We start from the raw sequence: 21,470 nt of genomic DNA on the forward strand, positions 1-21,470 counted from the left end.
CCTACCTTATACTTCTACTCACTGGCCACTTTATTAGAAACACCTACCTTATACTTCCACTCACTGGCCACTTTATTAGAAACACCTACACTGTACTTCCACTCACTGGCCACTTTATTAGAAACACCTACCTTATACTTCCACTTATTGGCCACTTTATTAGAAACACCTACACTGTACTTCCACTCATTGGCCACTGTACACATTTCGCAACTAATGTACTTGTCCAAGTGCCATAGCTACATCTCTTTAACGGAAGTCTTATCAGGACCCCCATCGCAGAAAAAAAGCTTGTTACTGTCTGGAGCGATTTAATTACGGCGTAGAGGAGCAGGTAATTTAGCGAGAGTGTGGAGTTTGTGAATTATGATCACATTAACCGTAATCCGCTCGTGTAAATGAGAACGGCTGTGTTATTGAGGTTACATTTCTTTCAGATCGCTCCCGTTAATTCCTCATACTACTCAAGCGCTTAGGTCCTAATGAGAAGTAAGAAAGCTCCATCACACACTCACACACTTACACACACACACACTTACAGAGAGAGGGATTAGAGAAGATAATGAATGGCTTTCTGTAATTAATCTGAAACATGTCAGAATTAAGTAGTGAAATAACACTCAACCATCTCTGCACAGGCCAGAGAGGAACTAGACTCTCAATGAAGGTTCTACAGTAGAGGCAGTGGTTCTGTTTAGAACACTATTTAAATGGTTAGATGGCTCTCTTCTGGCAGAGGAACTTTTTTTATTTAACAAACCTTTTTTTATTACAATAATGGTTTTATATTGTAATAAAAAATTGTAATTGTAATTGTATTGTAATTCTGCTTGAAAAACTATAACCTAGAGATTAATAAATGGGTCAGTAGGGTTAAGATTCTGGTCAGGGTGGGATACTATGTATGTTTTCATTTATTTAAATGTTTCTTTGCATTTAAACAGGGTTATATATAGTGGTGGCATGATACCAACAATACCAAGACTGTAACCTTGAGTGTATGCCGATACCGATAGCAATCCGATCCCATATTTTATTTTTTAAGCGTTTAGACCCCTAGGCTTCATTTTTTGATAGTTTGATGGAACTTCATTCAAAATATCCAAAGAATTGTTATTTTATTTTAACAATCTGCAAAATACAGAGATTGTCACATTCGAAACAGAGATGATCAACATAGATATAATATTAATTTCTCACAAGCCATCTAGGCTCACCTAGTACTATTACACCCTTCCACCCATCCTCACCCACCCTCACCCACTCTGTCACTTGGTATGACCTTAAATGAACTTAGATATTCAAATTTCCCAAAACAATAACACCAACCAAAACACCAGGTACTAACATATACATTAAAAATAAATAAATAAATGTAACAAATAAAATAAAATGAATAAATAACTATAGAAAAAATTATAAATGTAAAAAAAAAAAATAATAATAAAAATTGGTAAATTTTAATAAAGGGGAATATGTAGATAACTGACTATATTATGGTGCATTTAGCAGATCAGACTGCTGAGAACATTTACAAAGAATTTATAAGAAATGTGTCTGAGTTTGAGATGTAAATATGAACAGAATTTAGATTAGGGCTGGGTGACATGGTACAAACATTATCTATGATATGCCCAGAAAAGTATATTGTGTATCACAATAGCAAAATCTATCATGATACGATTCAATATTGTCATATTGGCCACCTGAATTTAGATATTTATACGAATTCAACCACATTTTGATCAAAAATATACTCCACACTTACAAGCTTTAATTGTTGCTTGTAAAGCCTATAAAAACATGCAAAAGCAGGATAAGTATTGCTGCTTGTAATGATATGATTTAAGAAGCCTAGAATACCAGCATGTAGGTTTGAACCATGAATTTGTGTGATACTTTAGGGTAATGGATCAGATTCTTTTTTTTTCTTCTTCCGATAGCGAGTGAGATTGTCAAGTATCGCACTGATACTAATACTGCGTATCAGATCGGTGCAGCTCTAGCTCCTTGGAGAACTCCCTCTTCTTAAGGGTGCAGTTTTAGAGAGTGAGCTTATCATCAGCTGCCAGATTATTGATATCATTGATAATCTATTCTTTACTTAAAGTGTCGAATGCCGTATCGTATCTTGGCACCCCTGCCAAAGAGCTACACCTTTAATAATGGCTTCTGAAGGGTTTAGTGCTAAAGACGATGTTTCTCTATAGAACAATCACAGAACCATTTGCATACATTTGTGTATTTGACTACATGCATAAATTGCTAATTTCCTGGTTCAATGGTTGCTCTGCAACTTGTCTATGGTTCTTTATGAAGTTCCTTGTAAACAATCTGTGGTATAGCACCAATTCCACTATTGTTACGAGTAAAAGAACTCTTTTCAGAAGCGTTTTTGCTTAGACTGCTGAGTGATCTTTACAAAATGGAGTGAGTGAAATAAGCTCTCTGAACTTGAAATGAAAAACACTCATCATAAGGGGGCTGGTTTCCTTGTCTTTGTTTGAATCTGTACTAGGTTTGGGGAACAGATTCCAAATGCTCTGTGGATTGAAGAAAAACATTCAAATTTATACAGCTTAATTAATATGTCTGCCTTTTTTTAATGCATCTCTTCCAGCTTAAGGTATAAATGAAAAGCGTCCTGCAATTAATCTGAAACATGTCTCAATAAAGCTTCATAATACATAATGAATTCAACCATCTCTACACCGACCAGAGAAGAACTACACTCTAAAAACTCGCTCTTGCTCTCTCTCTCTCTCTCTGTAATCAAAGGTATTTATGCTTTGCCCAGTGTAACAGACAGGCCGAATTCAGTGTTTATGTTAAAAATACACTTTTCCGTGCTCATTAACATAAGTGCACAGTGACACCCAAGACTTAAAAAGCAGAACATTTCCACTGAGCTGTTATCACTGTTCATTTTAATTGCAGGAAAAAAATGACTCTGAATGATGACGCACTCCTCTGAGACTTCATCAAATGCTTGCTAACTTAAGCAGAGGATCTTACTTATTTTTTATTTATTTGGTTTGAATCCTTAGCCATGCATTTTATACTTCGAAGAATCAAGATCGCACATAGCCGTCCTTGTTGTGCGTGTCAGCCTTTAAGTTCCTTTGACAGCTGTTAAATGTTAAAACCACATATTTATAACTTATATATATATATATATTTATAATTATAAGTGTATACATAATACACTACAGCTCCAAATGTTTGTGGACACCTCTTCCAACGAATGCATTCAGCTACTTTAGGTTGCATCCCATTGCTGACTGTCATGCCCGCGCTGCCGCGCCCGCCCCAAAGGCGGTCCCGGGCCGCGGCTCACAGGAGAAGATGAACTATTTGTTACTGAACCATGTCAGGTTTATTCAAAGGAAGGACTTTTATGTTGAAATGGACTTTTGGGTTGACACCCCTCGTCGCCATTTTGGTTTTTGGTTTTGTTTGTCACATGACTGTTCATTGTCTGGTTAATGTGTTACACCTGTGGGCTGGTGTATTTAAGTAGGCCTAGGGCCAGCTGCTGGTTGCTGAGGATTACCCTTAGTGCACCACATGCACCCAGGTTATTCAGTTAATGGTAGAGACTCAGTATTCACCGGTCTGGTCTGTAGAGTGCATCCACTTACAGAGGACTCTCTCTCTACCTAGCTAGCTTAGCAGGGGAAGCTAACTAGCTAGGCTACTCTTGCCTCAAGGTCCATTTGGGAGCTAATGTAGGTCTGCGGCGATCTCTCGCCAGGCTTCTTCGGTTCAGCAAGCTGGGGTCCTGGAGCTCCTGGAGTGAGCGACTCTCCAGCTTGCTTCAGCAGTTAGCTCTCCTCATTGTCGGACCGGATCAGTCGTCTAGGTTTGGCGGCTGACTCCTCACGCTCTCAAGTCTAGTAAGTTCTATGCGCCTGACTAGCGCTACTCTATAGGTCCTAGTTCATAGCTTTCCCAGGCTCGGCTTGGAGGTTTATGTTTCTGAGTAACGGCATTGGCTCAGCCCCGGCAGCTAGCACTGCCCTAGTGCCTCACCAGCCCCAGGTGTGTTCCTTTTGTTTGTCCAGTATTGTTTGTCACGGTTTTGTTTAGTTCTTCTGTATCCCTTGTTATTGGTGCTGCATTTCTGTTTTGTTTATGGTTTATTGTTATCAATAAACTCCTCGCTTCGGTCCATCCCCTGCGAGTGTTCTCCCGTCATTGTCAGACCGAGTGGATCATGACACTGACACAGATGTGCAAATGTACAAACACACACGCATACACACACACTTGTCTAGAGACTGAGCTGTAAATCCTGCCGTAAAACAGAAACTAACGAAGCTCAGAGCTGCTGGTGGAACTGAACAAGCTCACACAGTGCAGCAAAGTCAGCAACCAAACCTGTGCTCTACTAACAGTGTTCCTCTAACCAACACATCATAAATAACTTTACTGACCAACACTGCATTCTAACTACTGATTACTGGAGACATTTTTGACCCTTTAGACCCCGCAGCGGACTCTGACGACAACCCAAAATTATTATTTTTTTCACCACAAGTGAATTATCTGACTAATGAAAATGTTCTTGACCTTTTAGACCTCACAGCAGAATCTGGTGACCACTCTGGATTTCTCAGTAAGTGCCACAGGCTGTCATCATTTATAGAGGGGTTTCTATAATTGAAAACACAGCAATATTCAACCAATTATCACAAATCACTTTTGAGATTTTTAAATTTGTAATTTTTATTGAAATATTCCAGTTTTTAATTTGGAACAGCAGAAACCCACAGCGCAGAGTGTTCAGACATGCTGTTTATCAGATAAAAAGGCATCAGTGTGGATGATGAGATTTCTGCTCACCTACACATCAGTGATGATATGGAAGTACCGTCAAAGTTTTCTTTTTTTCTAATTTATTTATTATTTTCCTGAACACATCCAAGTTCATTTCCCCCCACAAGTGAAATAACATTAGTTATTAGTTATTGACTATTTAGTCCATACCACGGACTGCTACAGCAACAATAAATCATTCGGTATCAATAACTTGACAAGTATTGGCCCCTCTCCTACACACTGCCTCCTCCCATGACCTGTGGTTTAGTAGTCAAAATAAACAAACAAACTATTCTACTGAAATTAAACAAACAAACAAATAAATAAACCTGGCCAGGTCCAGCCTTTCAGACTGGTTAAGTTGCTGACCAGCTCAGCTCTTAGTGTATGTTTTCGTTGGCCTACCAGCCAAGCTAGTCAACCAGCATGACTATGCATCTTGACCTGCATGACCAGCCTGACCCCACTGGTCAACCAGCTTCACCAAACTAGTCAACCAGCATGACCAACCTGACAGCCAGCTTGGTCCAGATGGTCATGCTAATAGACCAGGTAGTACATCAAACTCAAATGAAAGCATATGTTATGCTGGTTAAGATGGCAAGCACAGGGTATGTTTTCGCTGGGTGACCAGCTTTTTAACCACCTTGGTCATCAGTGACCAGCTTAGGCCATGTGAAACCAGTTAAATGATAAAAGATCTATAGACCTCAAACTCTGCTAACTGTCAGGAATCCACTAGAGTTTTCTAAGCTTAACTTTGAGTGTAAGTCAGTTAGTCATTAAACAGACTATTTTGTAAAAAGTGCTATAAAAATAAATGTGATTTGACCTTTTACCAAAGAATAACCCCACCAGTTTGTACAGACGTCCCTGTAGAAGCCTTCTTGAGTTCGCTGTGGAGTTTCTACTGGTCCATTAATTGTTAAATGTTCAAAGTATGTTCTTTTTCCAGCATTTTTTTTTCTGACGATTTGTGAAGTTACACTACAAGATGCTTTGAGCTTAACTAGCTGGGTTATAGATTAAGTTCAGCTTTTACATTGTCACCCAAGTAGCTGTACAAACTAGCTCAGAAATGTTTCAACGACTTCTTATACTTGCTTCTTATGACAATGCTAAAAACACACAGCTTTGGATTTGCACACACCCACATCAGGGACAGTCTCTTCCCAGACCGTACTCCGGTATCAGCTGAGAGAAAACGCATTTATTTCTAATCAAATAGAGCCGGAGTCTCAGTGAGTTAACCCGAGCCTCACCGTGATCCTCTCTGTAAGGATAACCACACATTTGGACCAAATTCAACAATTTCATTTCCCTGCTACAGATCGCTGTGGGATATGCCCGTGGGTTGCTAAGCAACCGCTGTTCACCTGTACTCTGCCCAAATAATACAGGTGCAAAAGCGTGTTAATAAGGACAACATTGTAACTGTTCAAATGCATACGTGTATTAAAAAGCCTATTTTTCTTTTCACCCCAGGCCCAGAAGCGCAGGCCCTGGTGGAAAGAAATTCTGAAATTTGCAGCAGCTGGAGCTTCCGGTGCGAAATTTTATAGCTGTGAGGGTGTTAAAACTGCAGAGAATTTAATACTGAGAAATGGCCTTTTCTCAGTCTGACGTTTTACCTGTCTGCTCTGCTGCTGAATAAGGTCACTGCGATATATACGGGAATATTTACACTGCTGCGGAAAAATATTATCACACAGACAAAAAAAATCCCTGCATTCCATCATTATCCAGCCAGCACCACACACACACACACAACCATGCCAGGTCTTTACTTGTCTGTCTTTACCTGGAGCAGGCTTTAGCTCTGCTGTTGAATAAGATCACTGCGACATATATGTGAATATTTACACTGCTGCTGCAAAATTTAAAAATAAAAAATTGATATATTAGAATCACACAGAAAAAAGGTCAGTACACACACAGCTATGCCACGTTCATTGCTAAAGTGGCTAGGAACTTCACTACAGGCTTGTTCTGTGAATAGTGCAGCAAGTTGAAAAAGGAAAAAGGACCTGATTTAATTTCCAAATGGTTTTCATTTAATTCTGCACCCTTTTTAAACTTCACTTGAGTCCATGGATGTTGCATTGAAAACATCTGGCATGGGGAGAAAGTTTTCCTTCCAACCAGTCTACCATGAAGGTCATATCTGTGAAGGTAATACTGCACAGTAGAACAGTGCATCCCCATACCAGAGTCTGCTAAATCATCCTGAAGCCTTTCTAGCAATCCTACATGCAATGCTCTATGGAAGCGTTGTTGATCTTCTTAAACTTGACCTCTGCTGTTCCTGTAAGAAACCATTTCTTAATTACATTATGATTTGATGAAATAGCTGCTGTGCTTCCTAATGTCAGCAGTGCATCAACAGAACATCTTCAAGTCATTTACCTCAGTGTATTCAGATGCTTCACTGCTTCTACTGCACTGATATGCTGCTGATAATGTGCTACTGATTCCCAGAGTTTACATCTACAAAGGACCACTCCAAATAACCTTATTTAACCTTATTTTAAAATTCAGCACCCATGCTTGCTGACTATTGGGAAAAGGTTTGAGGAGTCAGAGTATTAATTAATAAATTCACAGCATTTAGCTGACGCTCTTTTCCAGAGCGACTTACAAGGTCACTCATATTACTAAGGTGGGCCAATGTAGTAATAGGAGTCTTGCCCAAGGTGTAGCACAGCATAGTCACCCAGACCAGAAATCGAACCCTGGTCTCCCACATGGTATAATAGCTTATTGCCAGGTATTGGTACTATCTGTTGTACCACACCAACCACGACATACATTTGCAGCACCTGGCCTTTTCTTACAATCACTGTGAATAAGCTATTGCCCAAAGAAGCTAATTAAGGCCTGGCATTTCAAATGTTGAAAATATTGCTTCTTCTGAAAGCCATTTAAAGATCCACCAATTAATCTTCTATTCATTTAACTGTTCACAGTAACAGAACATTTGACCAGGGTTGTGCACACTGTGTAGCCTGAGAATAGTCCACCAGCCAAAAAATAACTGCAGTAATTGCAATAAATGTAGTTATTACTGCAATAGATGGAGATGAGAGTGGCTGCAGCCATGAGCCATGTGACTATAAACTATAAATTGCATCTATCTGGTAGGTGTTTCTGATAAAATTGACAGTGATTGTACAAGCAAGGTATCAGGTGCAACAAGATATTTATAATGGTGGGGCTGTTAAAGGATTAAGTGATTCCAAACTTCTGAATCTGTTTTTCTTTAGGCAGCTGTTTCCTCAGTTCATAATGTAATTAACCAATGGTAGTTCACAGGGAAGGGTGGAGGACAATTTGATGTCTGATAGACAACTTTCAGAGAGAACTGCTCGTAGGGCTGCTATCAACGCGAAATAAAGACTGCAAAAGCTTTTAAATCTGTTGTAGAGATGCTGTAGGTGTACAGAGAATGGACTTCTCGCACTTCGAGTTCCACAACGACATAACAGTGGTGTCCTATCAGCTCCAGGAACAACAACTCCGGCTAGTGGTACAGAGCAATCGGCACACCACTGTGGACCTGTTAACCTCTATAATGAACACCTTCCTTCACATAATGCAGCCCATGCTGTCCACGGTGTCTCGCTAGAATCATCCAAGCTAAGGCTTGTCATTCCCACTATTTAGGTAGGTGGTCCTAATACTCTTGATATGACTGTGAATGCATAACCCTAGCCATTTCTGCTCTCTGCAGTTAATTCCGTGACTTATCAAAGCTGTTGTTGCACATATGTGATAGCTGGGGAATAGGATCTTCCAAACGTCTGAAGGCTAGTGATATACATTATGCCTCTTTAAAGCCTTAATTAGGATGTCCGTAAACAGTGCCATGGCTGCTCTCAGAACTAGCTGTGAGATTACACATGAAGTGTTAACTGTATGCGCTATACACAGAGTTTACTAATGAACGATTGTACTTCTGAAACCTCTACGACAGCAGCCATTTAAGCTTTGAGATTTGATTTGAGATTTAGTTTTTATCACCCCACAGTCACCAATTATGAGCAGTAGTAAAAAAGAAAGTAGTGTGCATGTGCGTGTGTGTGTGTTGTGCCTCAGTAAACGGACAGGAGTGGCTATTAAACTCAGATTTCCTAAGAAGACCTCCAGAAGTCCCCTCATTAAAGAGACACTCCAAATGAATGATTCGTTAAGGCTGCATACACCCACCCTCCCACCCACACACATACACATACAGACTCCATTAATACACTCAATTACATGCCAATCAGTTCTTTAGAGCCACAGAGAATCAGAGACAGACACCAAGAATAAAAGCTAAATTATTACTTTTTTCTAAAAGCTCAATTAAAGAAGCATTTAGAAAAGGGAAAAGAACAAAAATGTGAAACAGAAGCAAAAGAGAGAGACAGAGAGAGGGAGGAAAGAATGAAGTGAAGTGAGAGTGAACTTTTCTGCCTTGTCTTCATGGCTCTGTAACAAAAGGACTGATGTTAAAACAGCATACATCAATACAGTGAACTCAGCTTCACGTCTGAAGCTCAGAAGCAGAGCTGTGGTACTGCTGCAACTGACAGCTTCTCATCTACACTACATTTACACTTAAGTCCTCCACAATACTGCAGGGTTAGACAGTTTTGTGTAATTTATTTATCAGAAACAGTGCATGCAAAAAGGGCTGCCACAATTGCTAGATTAAAAAAAAAAACTAGTGACTAGTCATTCATTAAAAATGATAAAATCCTCCAAGAATTGTGCATAATTACAAAGCTGCTGTTTAGCAGCCTGAACATGGGTAGGGAGTGCTATGCTTTGCTAGACGGCTCCTGTGAGCTGCTGCAGTGCTGCCAGTGCCAGCCAATTATAGCTTATCAGATCAGAGGTCAAATCAGAATACAATCAGAACATCATGACAACCTGCCTATCAGGGGCAATAACCACCTTTGGCTCCGATGGCACTTGCACTCTGCTGCAGCTGACTGGTGTGCTCACTTATATATATATAGCAAACCCGGTCATGTGGCATCTGTGATGTCATGGGCCTAGTTCATGAACTTAGGGATGTTCTAGAGCTGCCATAGTGAGGCTGTACCAAGCTTTTGCTTGCCACACATTGAGTGCCTCCCACTATTAGGTAAGTATTATTGTGATAAGACCTGAGTTCAGGTTCAGCGATTGTCCAGTGTCCAGCCAGGAACATCTCACTTTTTGGCCTCAGAAAACTCCACAGTTGTTTTTGCACATTTTGGGTCACTGTCTGGCAGAAAGGTGAAGTTCCGTCCACTGAGTTGTGAAGAAGTATGTTGGCTCTCTGTAGTTAAGATGCTTCAGTACACTTCAGGATTCATCCTACTGCTGCTGTCAGTCACTTCATCAATAAAGACGAGTGATCTAGATCCACTGGAAGCAGTACAAGCCATGTTTCATAGATGAGCTGCTTTGCTTTGGATTATGAGCTGATCTTTTTTTCTACTCTGCATGTTCCTTATTTCATCACTCTGGTAGCTGTTCAGCTTCAACTCATCTGTCCACAACACTGTCACAGAACTCTGCAAGCCTTTTCCTTACTTTGCTTACTTTTCAGCATAGTAGGACCTGAGCTTTATGATGTTGAGATTTACCAGTGGTTTGTGTCTTGTGGTTAAATCATCAAAGGTCACGAAAGGTCATGTTAACATTTTTATCTTTGACATGCACAAAATAATTTTTTTCTTCATAACTGAAAATGTTTTTCATCTTCTACTTTGGTCTTCCATGATGTATTAGATCTTTTGCTTCTGCTATTGATCTTGTTTTCTTAAAAGGGAATAATCAAATAGTTAAGAAGTAAACACACATTCTGAGTCTCTTGGTGTGAAATGTTCTGTTTTAGAAAAATCTACAGTCAGAACTGTTTACAGTGGTTGTCATAAGAACCAGACGTCTGAGGAGTTTATTAAATAAATAAGATCTCATCGGATTTGTACATATACCACTAAAGTGCACTCCAAGATATTTGTACGTATTTTATGATTCACAAGGAAGGCTCCCATCCACTGGTGACACTGTTTTGCCAAATACACACAATCCAGACTATGTCCTGAAAAACCTGAAAGAGCATTCTGCTTTTCTTTGTTGAAGAGCTTATACAAAAGGGAGTAATGGATGGAAACTCATGTAGAAACAGTAAAAACTTCACTTTCTACTAGGGTTAGGGTAAGGGTTAGGTTATGGTCATGGTTAGGGTCAGAGTCAGAGTAACCAGAGTTAACAGTAAGGTTTTTGTTATGTTAGACTATGGTTATTGTATGGGTTGTAAGAGTATAAGAGTAAGTGTAAGGGTTAGGGTTATGGTCAGGGTATTGGTATGCGTATGTATTTGGTTATGGTTATGGTATTGGCTTTGTTTATGATTATGGTTAAGATTATGATTATGGTTAAGGTTAGGTTATCTAAAGGTTATGGTAAGAGTAAGGGTTAGATTATGGTTATGGTTATGTTAGGATTAGGGTTAGGGTCAGGCTCAGGGTCGGGGTCGGGGTCGGGGTCGGGGTTGGGGTCGGGGGTCAGGGGTCAGGGTCAGGGTCAGAGCCAGAGTCAGGGTAAGGGTTATGATTATGGTTAGGTTATGGTTAATGATAGGTTAGGTTTGATTATGGTTATGGTATGGGTAAGTGTAAGTGTAAGTGTAAGGATTAGGTTATGGTCATGGTCATGGTCATGGCTAGGGTTAGGGTTGGAGTCAGGGTAAGGGTAAGGGTAAGGTTATGGTTATGTTAAATTATGGTTACGTTATGTTTAATGATGGGTTAGGTTAGATTATGGTTATGGCATGGGTACGAGTAATTGTAATGGTTATGGTAATGGTTATGGTTAGGGTCAGAGTCAGAGTCAGGAAAAGGGAAGGGGGAAGGTTATGGTTATATTTATGTTTGGTTATGGTTAATGATAGGTTAGGTTAGATTATAGTTATGGTATGGGTAAGAGTAAGTGTAAGGGTTAGGGTTATGGTTAGGGTCAGAGTCAGAAAAAAAGGCAAAAGGAAAAGGGTTAGGTTGCTTTGTGATGTTCTCTGTTCAGATTGTTTGATTTCTCCATGTCTGGGTTGTGTCAGTACTTTTTGCATATATACAAATTTTGAACTATTGTACAAATCAGAATGGTCTTTAAGTCACATATGTATGAAGAAGTTTCATGTCTCTTTAAGCTTAGTCACAAAAAGTTATCGCACCAAATGTCTATGATTTCGCAGCCTGATACCCGATGCACTGTTTTACCATAGTTTTGAGAGGTTTTGCTGTGCTGCTTCATTTATATGGATCTACTGTAGTGGTAGTAGTATTTTAGTAATGTAGCAGTGTATCAGTAACACTACAAGCTACAAAAAAACCTTAAGGTATTACTAACTCGCCCCAACAGCTTCTTATCAGAGCAGCAGTGAAGTCCAGCTCCACTGAAGTCCAGCTAAAAGAGCATCTACACAGCATTTCATGAAGTTCTACCCATTCCAGGAAGCTAAAAATAGAGCCGGATGAACAGCAGGACAAAAGCAGAACCTACAGGGTGAAAGACCCCTTCCTTCCTTCTTTCTCTTGTTCTCTCTCCCCCTCTCTCTCTCTCTTTCTCTCTCTCTCTCTCTCTCTCTCCCTGTGAAGTAGACATCTGAAAGCTGGCCAGAGGACTTACACGTCTCAGGATACATCGAGAGAGAGCCTTCACCATATGCTGCTGATGTTCCTACCTACCTTTCTCTCTCGCTCTCTTTCCCTCCCTCCTTCCCTCCCCAGGCACCCTGCTGTAAGCTTGTGAAGATGTGTGCGCCATCATCACCCTTTAACTAAAAGCCGAACCATCTGTCAGAAAGAACAGCGTAGCTGTGTGAACTGTACATGACTCTGACCGCACTAACACACTGCTGAAAATGCGTATGACCAGGTCAGTGTCAAGACCGTGTAATATGTGTGGAGGAGAGAGTGAGAGAGAGAGAGATTGAGAGTGCTGGCAAAGTGTGAGAGAGAATTAGTGCAGTGCAATGAGTCAAATTTTCCATTTTAAAATAATACTTTGTTTGCTTTAGGGTGTCTCCTTAAAAACAAACAATAATTAATGAATGTCCAACATCACCATCTCCCCACAGCGTTTTCTTTAACCCTTTAGACCCTCTATTTAAGCCCACATTTTGTCACTCTCACAACTACATTACTAATATTATAATTAACATAAATTCCATAGGCCCGACAATATGTAGAACTCAACAATATACGCTAACCAAATGATTACAAAATAATGTACAAAAGTTTCTGCATTTAAATCTATAACTAAGATAATCCTTTATTAGTCCCACAGTGGGGAAATTCTCAGTGTCACAGCAGAAAGGGATAGCAAGACACTGCAGGACTAATAAAGGACTATCTTATCTTATCTTATCTTATCTTAACTAAATAATTACCCTAGAGTGTAAGGGGTTAAAATGCTTTGCTGAATCATGTTAATTTCTAGCTTGCTCAGTTCCGGGTTCCAAGTCAGACACATGTTTCATTTAACACACACTGATTCAACATCAGTATGCTTTACACATGTCTATTTACACACCACTGCTGGGTTCAGGATGGGTATGACCCTAACCCAAAAAACATCCAGCCAAGAGCTGTACTGTAGTCAGAAACTAACCACTAAACAATGCCTGAAACACCTAAAAACTCAGTTGGTCAATCCACAACTCTATACATATTTTTTTTCTTCGTATATTATTTTTTCTTAAAAATGAAACCGTCCACCAAAATTGATCGTCAGTGTGAGTTCTGTCATCATCTCATCGGCTCTAAACCATTATTCCAGAATTTTACAGTCTACTCTGCACTTTTTAGCATATTGTAATGTGACCTTTCTACTGTTAGTATTGATGCAATGTTTGTTTCCTGCAGTGTTGCCTATAATAATTCCACTGTTGAAGTCTCTTGTGAGTTGTGTGATTTCTGTGACACTCGGTTTTGCATATTTATCTCATTGCTGAGGTTTTCCTACATATATTTTACATACAGTAAAGCCTTTACCTGTTAATACATAGCAGTTCTTGTCATATTGAACACAAAGAGAAATTGCATTATTTATTTGAGTATGGATTATTCAGAGGCTGAGACTGCCTCAAGCAAAATAATCCATCAGTCATAGGGTCTATCCTCTCATTGTTTAGGTTTTGCAGGATTGTGGAGTTATTCCTCAGATAACGAACAGGACAGGCTAGTGTGAATGAAGAGTGTGATTGTGATGCTAATTTCCTTACTTCTTCCTTACCAAAGTATACTGAAATACCAAACTAGCTCTACATATTTGGCAGCTAAGCATTTAAAAGACTATAAAATGTTGGAGTAATGTCAGCAATGTTAGAAAAGTTAGTTTATTAAGTGTAAAGTCTGTAGAATGGACATGGACAGAATGGATAGTCTACTTACATTATTAAAAGAAGATATCAAAACATTTTAGTTTCTGTAACTCAAAAAGCTTAAATCACCAAGTGAAATAAAGCCAATAAAATTATAATACATAAAATCCCAACACATGTAAACTCCAAGCTTTTTGGTTTTGTCACTCAGCTGATTATTTATTGGTATTTAGGAACCTTTACTAATACTTTTTCTACCATGTCCTGTTATCAGCACTGAGATAATTGCACCTTTTTACCATTCTGGTAAAACATACTGTAACAACTCTTCTCTTCTTCTGAGTTTTATCATCCTGAACAAGCTTGTTCAGGATTAGAACTAGTTTGATCAAACATTGCTTGCACTCAGGGCCTTTAATAAACTTGCACATGTCCAAAATCACCCTCTCTATACAGAGGTTTTTTAGATGCTTTGCCAAGTCATGTTCATTTCGAGCTTGTATGCTCAAGGGTTTCAAGTCCAACGCATGGTTCACTTAAAACACATTCAAACTCAACAGCGTTATGGAGTGAGTGTCACTTCTAAAGCTATAGTTTCTGAATAGACCCACTCAAAATAGTAAAAAATACCATTTTACTACAAATACATTTCACCAATAAAAACAATAAATGAACACTAGTGTCAAAATTGTCTACCATTTACTACTCATACTTTTGTACTAATTAACATGGTCTGAATAGAGTAATCTATACATTATAATAAAAGACATGATAAATTAACACCAAGCTAATCATTTATTTGTGTGGCAGTCTAATTCAGAAGCATGTGAAAAAACACAATCAGAAGCTGACTATAGATTCACAACAATTGTTTTCCTTTATATTAGCAATCAAAAATCTATTATATTAATTAAAAAATCTCATGAAGCAAACTTACTAAATGTCAAAACCATGAAGGAAACATTTACTAAAAGAAAAGTCCATAGAATCAGACTTAGTAGATCAGAACTGCATTAAATCAGACAGGTATTAAATGACAGGTCAAATAAATCTAATTTGCTACAACAAAACACAATTAAATCACACATTTATTAAAGAAAACTCCACTGTATTAAATTTGCTACACTAAAGCTCTCCTAAATTGAACATTTGCAAAGCGACAACTCCATTAAAACAGATACATAAAACATAATATATAAAAACTCTACTTAATCAATTTCATTTCCTAAATAAAAAAGGTCTACAAATAATGTTTATTACATCAGAACTAAATAAACCAATCAATCAAAACTATAGTAAATCAAATTTACTACATAAAAAATCCCAAACTTCCAAAAAATAAAAATCACATTCTTCACCTAATCCAATGAATTCACTTCAGTTTGTCTTTACATGCGTTTAAAGTGGGTGTGTTTTGCATGTGGAAATTTGCTCTGGCCAGAAATGTAAAAAAACAGCCATACAATCACCCCAGGATTAGCCCTGAGTTTACCAACAGCCTGCTCAATGAACATAAAGCCCATTTCAGTCTGTAAAAGCTTCAAAAGCTGCAAAAATCTGCTATTAGCTGTGATTGCTGATTGGCTGCTTTGAGTGCCAAGGCCTTAATGACAGGTTTAAAGTTAGACATTTTTGGCATTTTCGGAGGAATATCCAAGTCACACATGCATCATTATACTACAGAAGTTCTTCACGATGAATATGAATGAGTGCTAAATCTGAGGTTATTGTTATGACACAATACAACCAAATCCACTCAAATAGCGGCATTCAGATTCACTCGGCATAATAACTCACAGCAGAATGACCTTTTCTTTCCACTATTCATAGCTCACACACACAGCTGACTGACAGAGTGCAAAGAGAGAGAGAGAGAGAGAGAGAGAGAGAGAACACCAGTGTCTCCTCTCTTTCTATTTCTTTGTCTCTATTTCTTTCATCTTTTTCCTTCTTAAACATTTATTCCTCTTCATATCTCCCTCACATTCTATCGTTCATTCTTCCCTGTGTTCTTCATATTCTCCTTCTTTTCTTTCATACTTTTCACTCCTTCTCCAGGTCATTCCCTCATCTCTTCTTCCCCTCACATTCACCCTTTGCATCTCTCCCTAACACTGCATCTCTCACATTCTCTTTCTCTCGCTCTCGTTCCTACTCTGTTTCTAATGAATGATTGCCATTCGTGCCGTGGGCCTTTCCTCAGTAGTCGTGTGAAAAATAGACTGAGTGAATCCTGAATACCGGTCATTTCATCTGGAATCCACTCGCTCAGTCTGGAAACGCCGGAGTGCAGAGATTAGCTTTGGCCAGATAATTCACGGATGAGCATTCATTTTTCCTTAAGTTTAAATTCATCCTAACCTTAAAGCTACAATCTGCCTGTTTCTACAGCCCAAATATATGCAAAAAACACTGCTTCTTACTCCGCTCAGAAATGTATGTGCAGCTTGTGTCAACAAAGCTATAGTTAAGGCATTGAAGAAACATCTCAGATAAGAATGAGGCCTATGATGACACTGTCAGAGGACTGCTGGAGACTTATTTACACATCTCGTGGTCTGCAGTTGGATTGAAGTTCCTACACTGTTAAAAGTATAAGACTCTTGAGAAATCTTTGGAGGTTCTTTAATTTGAATCTGTGGAGGAACCTCTTCAGGTGCTTGTAAGAACCTTCAGGAAAAGAAAGAAAAGAAGAAAAAATGTTCCTTGAAGGTCCCTCAAAGCACCTTAAGAGGTTCCTCCACAGTTTTAAATTGAAGAACCTCCAAAAGTTCCTCAAGGATCTTTACAGTGTAGGATGGTCTGACCAGGCCATGCCAGAGGTTGTATCACTTCTAAATTTTGTGGACAGTGGAATTCTGATCTTTTTTAAATCCCTTTCCAGACTCATCTGCATCTACAACCTTCTTTCTGAATGCCTGAAAGAGCTCTGTGGATCTCGCCATGGCAATACCTCTTACTTTAACAATCAAGAGCAAACCAAACTGAAGGTATAAGTAAGACAAATCCTCTCTAGCCATGTTCTAGTTATCTGCAGCCAATGTGCTGCACATGATTTTGACTGTAGGAAGAAGATTGCATTGCTTTGAATTACACTTTACATAGGATCATTCTCAACACAGCACTAACTGATATTCTAGTGTTCATGGCAATGTAGATGGTGGCGCTGGAGTGAATCAATGGTGTTGCAAAGGTTTTTACACAGATCAGTGTCATTGCTAGCTTCGGTCCTCCAAAGAAAATGTCCAAAGAAAGGAAGGTTGGTTAGAAAACCGATAATCAGAAAATGGCTAACACAAACTGCACATCACTAAACGTTTTAAAATGTGGAATATTGTTCAGTTAGAAAGACTAAGAATTAAATATTGATATACCAGAAACCACTATGAAAACCAATCTTCCATTGTAACTGCAGCTAGGTTGAAAAGCTTCATAATGAGAAACTTTAGCTCCACAATACCTACATTTAGAGTGTTATTAATATTCAACCCTAATGAGAGACTGTAGCTCCACCTCAGTGTATATCACAATACCTACATTTAGAGTGTTATTAATAACCGACATGTTGAAACAACATGTTTTGTTGCTTTAGTAAAATAAATGATCAGATCAGCTATGGGAAAAAAATAAACATATAAAAGTTTTATTTGGCACAAACATAGTCACACACTGTAAAAATAATGGTGACATGCCAGTCACATAAAAATACATTGGAAAGATGAAAAGAAGGTATGTATAACATTAAAATAAAAATCAAAAGCAATATAAATGAATGAATAATAAATTAAAACAGAAGTAAAATAAATACAGAAGATAAGATACCTAAATATAGAGAATAAAATATACTAAATATGTTAAAATAAGCTGTTTTAAAAATAAAACTGTTTTAAAATTGTAAAGAAGTGTATTCTCTGTATACTGTGCTTTTTTTTTTGTTAGAAATATATAAATAAATTTACCAGTGCCCTTAATAATGACCCCAGCAGTCAAACCTGTATTCCTTAGAACAGACCAGGCTCAGCAACACCTTGCCTTGGCCCTGGCTCAGTCTGTAGACTGAGTGGCTGTAATGAGCCAAAAGTGAGCATAACCTTGGATTATAGCAGCATAATTAATAAATAAAAAGTAAGACTGTGTGTGTGTGCACTGCCTTGTCCAAAAAAAGACGCCAGTTTGTGGAGTGCACTACTGAACCAAAAAGAGCTCCCCTACAGAGTATTGGCATTCGACCTAACAGACACACACATACACACACTTACACACAAACTCCCTCTCTAAATGTCCATCTGTTCTCCTCCCTTGGGTACTTATTATTCCCTCTATCCAGGGGTATCTCTCTCTCTCTCTCTCTCTCTCTCTCTCTCTCTCTCTCTCTCTCTGTCTCTCTCTCTCTCTCTCTCTCTCTCTCTCTCTCCCTCTCCCTCTCCCTCTCCCTCTCCCTCTCGCCTAAACTGTGCCTCACTCTGCAGCTGGACTCCAATCAAAGTCCAGCAGGTGTAGGGGAAAGAGTACAGATAGCCAGACTCTCAGGCATTATCTACACAATGTGAATGTTGGGGATGCACAATCATATCGTAATCATATCAGTAACAGTCAATAATTGTTGGGCAAACAATTATTAGTATCAAAACACAGATTTCTTTTGTTTTTGTTTTTGATACTCTACACTGATATTTGGTGACACATTAATGTTACTCTCAAAGAACAGAGTGCTCAAGCTAAACGTCTACCTTTACATTTTACCATCAGTTTTCAATAATATAATCCAGACAGACCTAATCTTAATGTCTAGATTGTATTTGCATTACTATTGGCTTCAGAATTGACAGATACACACATAAAAAATATCATGTATCTCCATAATCCCAGACCTGACATATTGGTGCATTTCCATATTTTTAAGACATAGAATACCCACCTAATATTGTTGAATACACCTCTAAGACATAGAGTGTTATGTGGTATTTGGCACCAAAATGTTAGCTGTAGATTCTTTTAAGTCCTGTAAGTTGTGAGGTGGGGCCTCCATGGACCCTGTATTTGCTTCACCGGTTGTCTTAACCACTGCATACCAGGAACACCCCACAAGACCTGCCTGAAGTTTTTAAGATCTTCTGACCCAGTCTTCTAGCCATCACAGTCTGGCCCTTGTGAAAGTGGCTCAGATCCTTATGCTTGCCCATTTTTCCTGATTTCAATGTGAATATGAATGCCTAATATGTACCACATGTCTTGACAGGTGGACCAGTGACCAGATGAACACTGTCTCTGTAGCTAATCATGTGTGTATGGTGGACAGGGACAAACTGTGGCTTTCAAAGACTCCACATATTTGAAAGATTTTTTTTTTTTTTCCAGAGCCCTGAGGATTTTAGCCTGTTTGTTTAGTCTGTTCTACTTTTTAGCCCGGACTGCTCTTAAAACGAGCCGCAATCTGAACTGAGATCATTTACATATATCGGACTTAGAGGCACAGTAACAGACTAAGCTTGAGTGTCTAAATAGCAATGAAATTCCTTCTACTGCTCCTTACAGAGTTAATTCACTGCCCGTGTGTCATCCTCTGCTCTGTATATAGACCGAATCTTTCTCTGGAGTGTCCTTATTTAAAAATGCTGACATTTGAAAAGCAAAAATGGTTAAAGCGTCCGTCTCTCTAAGCAGGTGTGCAGCTCTGTCTGGGCCACTGGACCGGATCCGTAATGGTGCTTTGAAACGGAGTGGTTTTACCACTGAGGCGATTGATTTTCTGCTGGATGGAGTGTGTTTGGAGCACACACAGGCACTCAGGAGGATCACTTTGGCCTGCTGTGGGGATGAAGTCAAGCGCAATGCTCACTGGAAGTAGCGTTCAATATAGCGGTGCTAACAGGGTGGGGTAAGGAGGGTGCCAGGAAAACTTTCATCACTTTTGAACTTCATATTAAGGGGGGGGGAAAGGGGGTGGGGGCGGTGAGAGCCTGGCTCAAAATCAAATGTACCCACTTTTTTCACTTTCTTCAAAAGCCTGGGACATGCTTGGTGTGGTTGGAGCTTCACAGCTACTATATAAAGGTGGAGAATCTGACATCCCAAAGGATTTTTTTTTCTGCTGTTGTTTCTATATGTACATACTGTATCCTAGCTAGAACCACATATGAAAGTGTCTTGGATCCGATTTGACAAGATCAGATTTGTGTATCCACACAATTCTAGTTCCACAGTTCAGTTCAGATCTTGATCCCATTTTTTTAAGCCAATGGTATCATGTAATAAATATTTGAGTTTTTTAATAATTAAATTAATAAAATTCTATTACATGATATATCAATATCATTCTAAGAACCATTTGTAGCACCTTTATTTTTAAGAATGTACATGTTTTCTGGCCCTGGTGATTATCCCTAAACTGCATGCACCAAATATATTTAAAATTACAATATATTTACAAGTACAATTATAGAGTAACCCAGAGTAAAAGGGGTTAACCACTTTTGTGTTCTATATGTTATGTTTTATAAAGTAATCTAAACAAGCTAAAAGTCATATATGTGGCCAGAAGTTCAGTTTTAAAGAATTCTCTGGTAATTATTTGGGTTTAGGGTTTAAAGGGTTAAGGCAGGAATTGGATTTCCACCACTTTGAGCTGGTAATGTGAACACAGCCTGAATGTAGAAAGGAGCAGTACCTTCACCTGGATTACCAATTTGGAACAAAACATGCATTTCTGTAGGGCTATAAATGCAGTAAGCTGAATAAAATCAAGCTATTTACTGTAGGAGATAAAAAAAATGATGTCTGCTAAGCTGTCACTGTTGGGCCCATGAGCAAGGTCCTTAGCCCTTTCTGTTCCAGGGGTTCTACAGCATTGCAAAGCTGTGATAAGAGAAGAATTTCATGGTATTGTGTAAGTATAGCTATTACCTGATTATATAATTCATCCTTAAGATGGTTTAATATTGCTTGTGGTTTTAATATTATTTATTTCTTTCTTTTTCATTGTCTGGGATAAGTGGGGGAGTTAGATTCTGCTCAGAGAAGGTAGGGGATTAGTTGAGAGAAGGGCATGTACTTACAGATAAGATTTGAGTGACTACTGACATTTTGTTTGAAATGTTAGCCTTGTGGCCTCAGTGCTACACTAAAAAAAGCAGACGTCAGACATTGAACATGTCTTGGCTGATCGACCGCATCTGGCGTAAGTAGAAAACTGTCAATCTCATTTCTCACTGAGCTTTTCTCTAAACACACCACTCGCTTTAACCCTCACCAGAACCTTGAACCCAACCTATCTCTAAACAGAACCCTGAAA

At 38.8% G+C, this 21,470-nt stretch overlaps 1 protein-coding gene across 33 annotated transcripts in view; it reads right to left on the reverse strand.

Moving 5' to 3' along the window:
• ptprda (protein tyrosine phosphatase receptor type Da) overlaps positions 1–21,470 on the reverse strand; it is a 617,722-nt gene that overhangs the window by 442,455 nt on the left and 153,797 nt on the right. The window lies entirely within an intron of this gene.

Source organism: Salminus brasiliensis, chromosome 24, assembly GCF_030463535.1.
Source record: "Salminus brasiliensis chromosome 24, fSalBra1.hap2, whole genome shotgun sequence".
In the NCBI taxonomy this organism is placed as follows: Eukaryota; Metazoa; Chordata; class Actinopteri; order Characiformes; family Bryconidae; genus Salminus; species Salminus brasiliensis.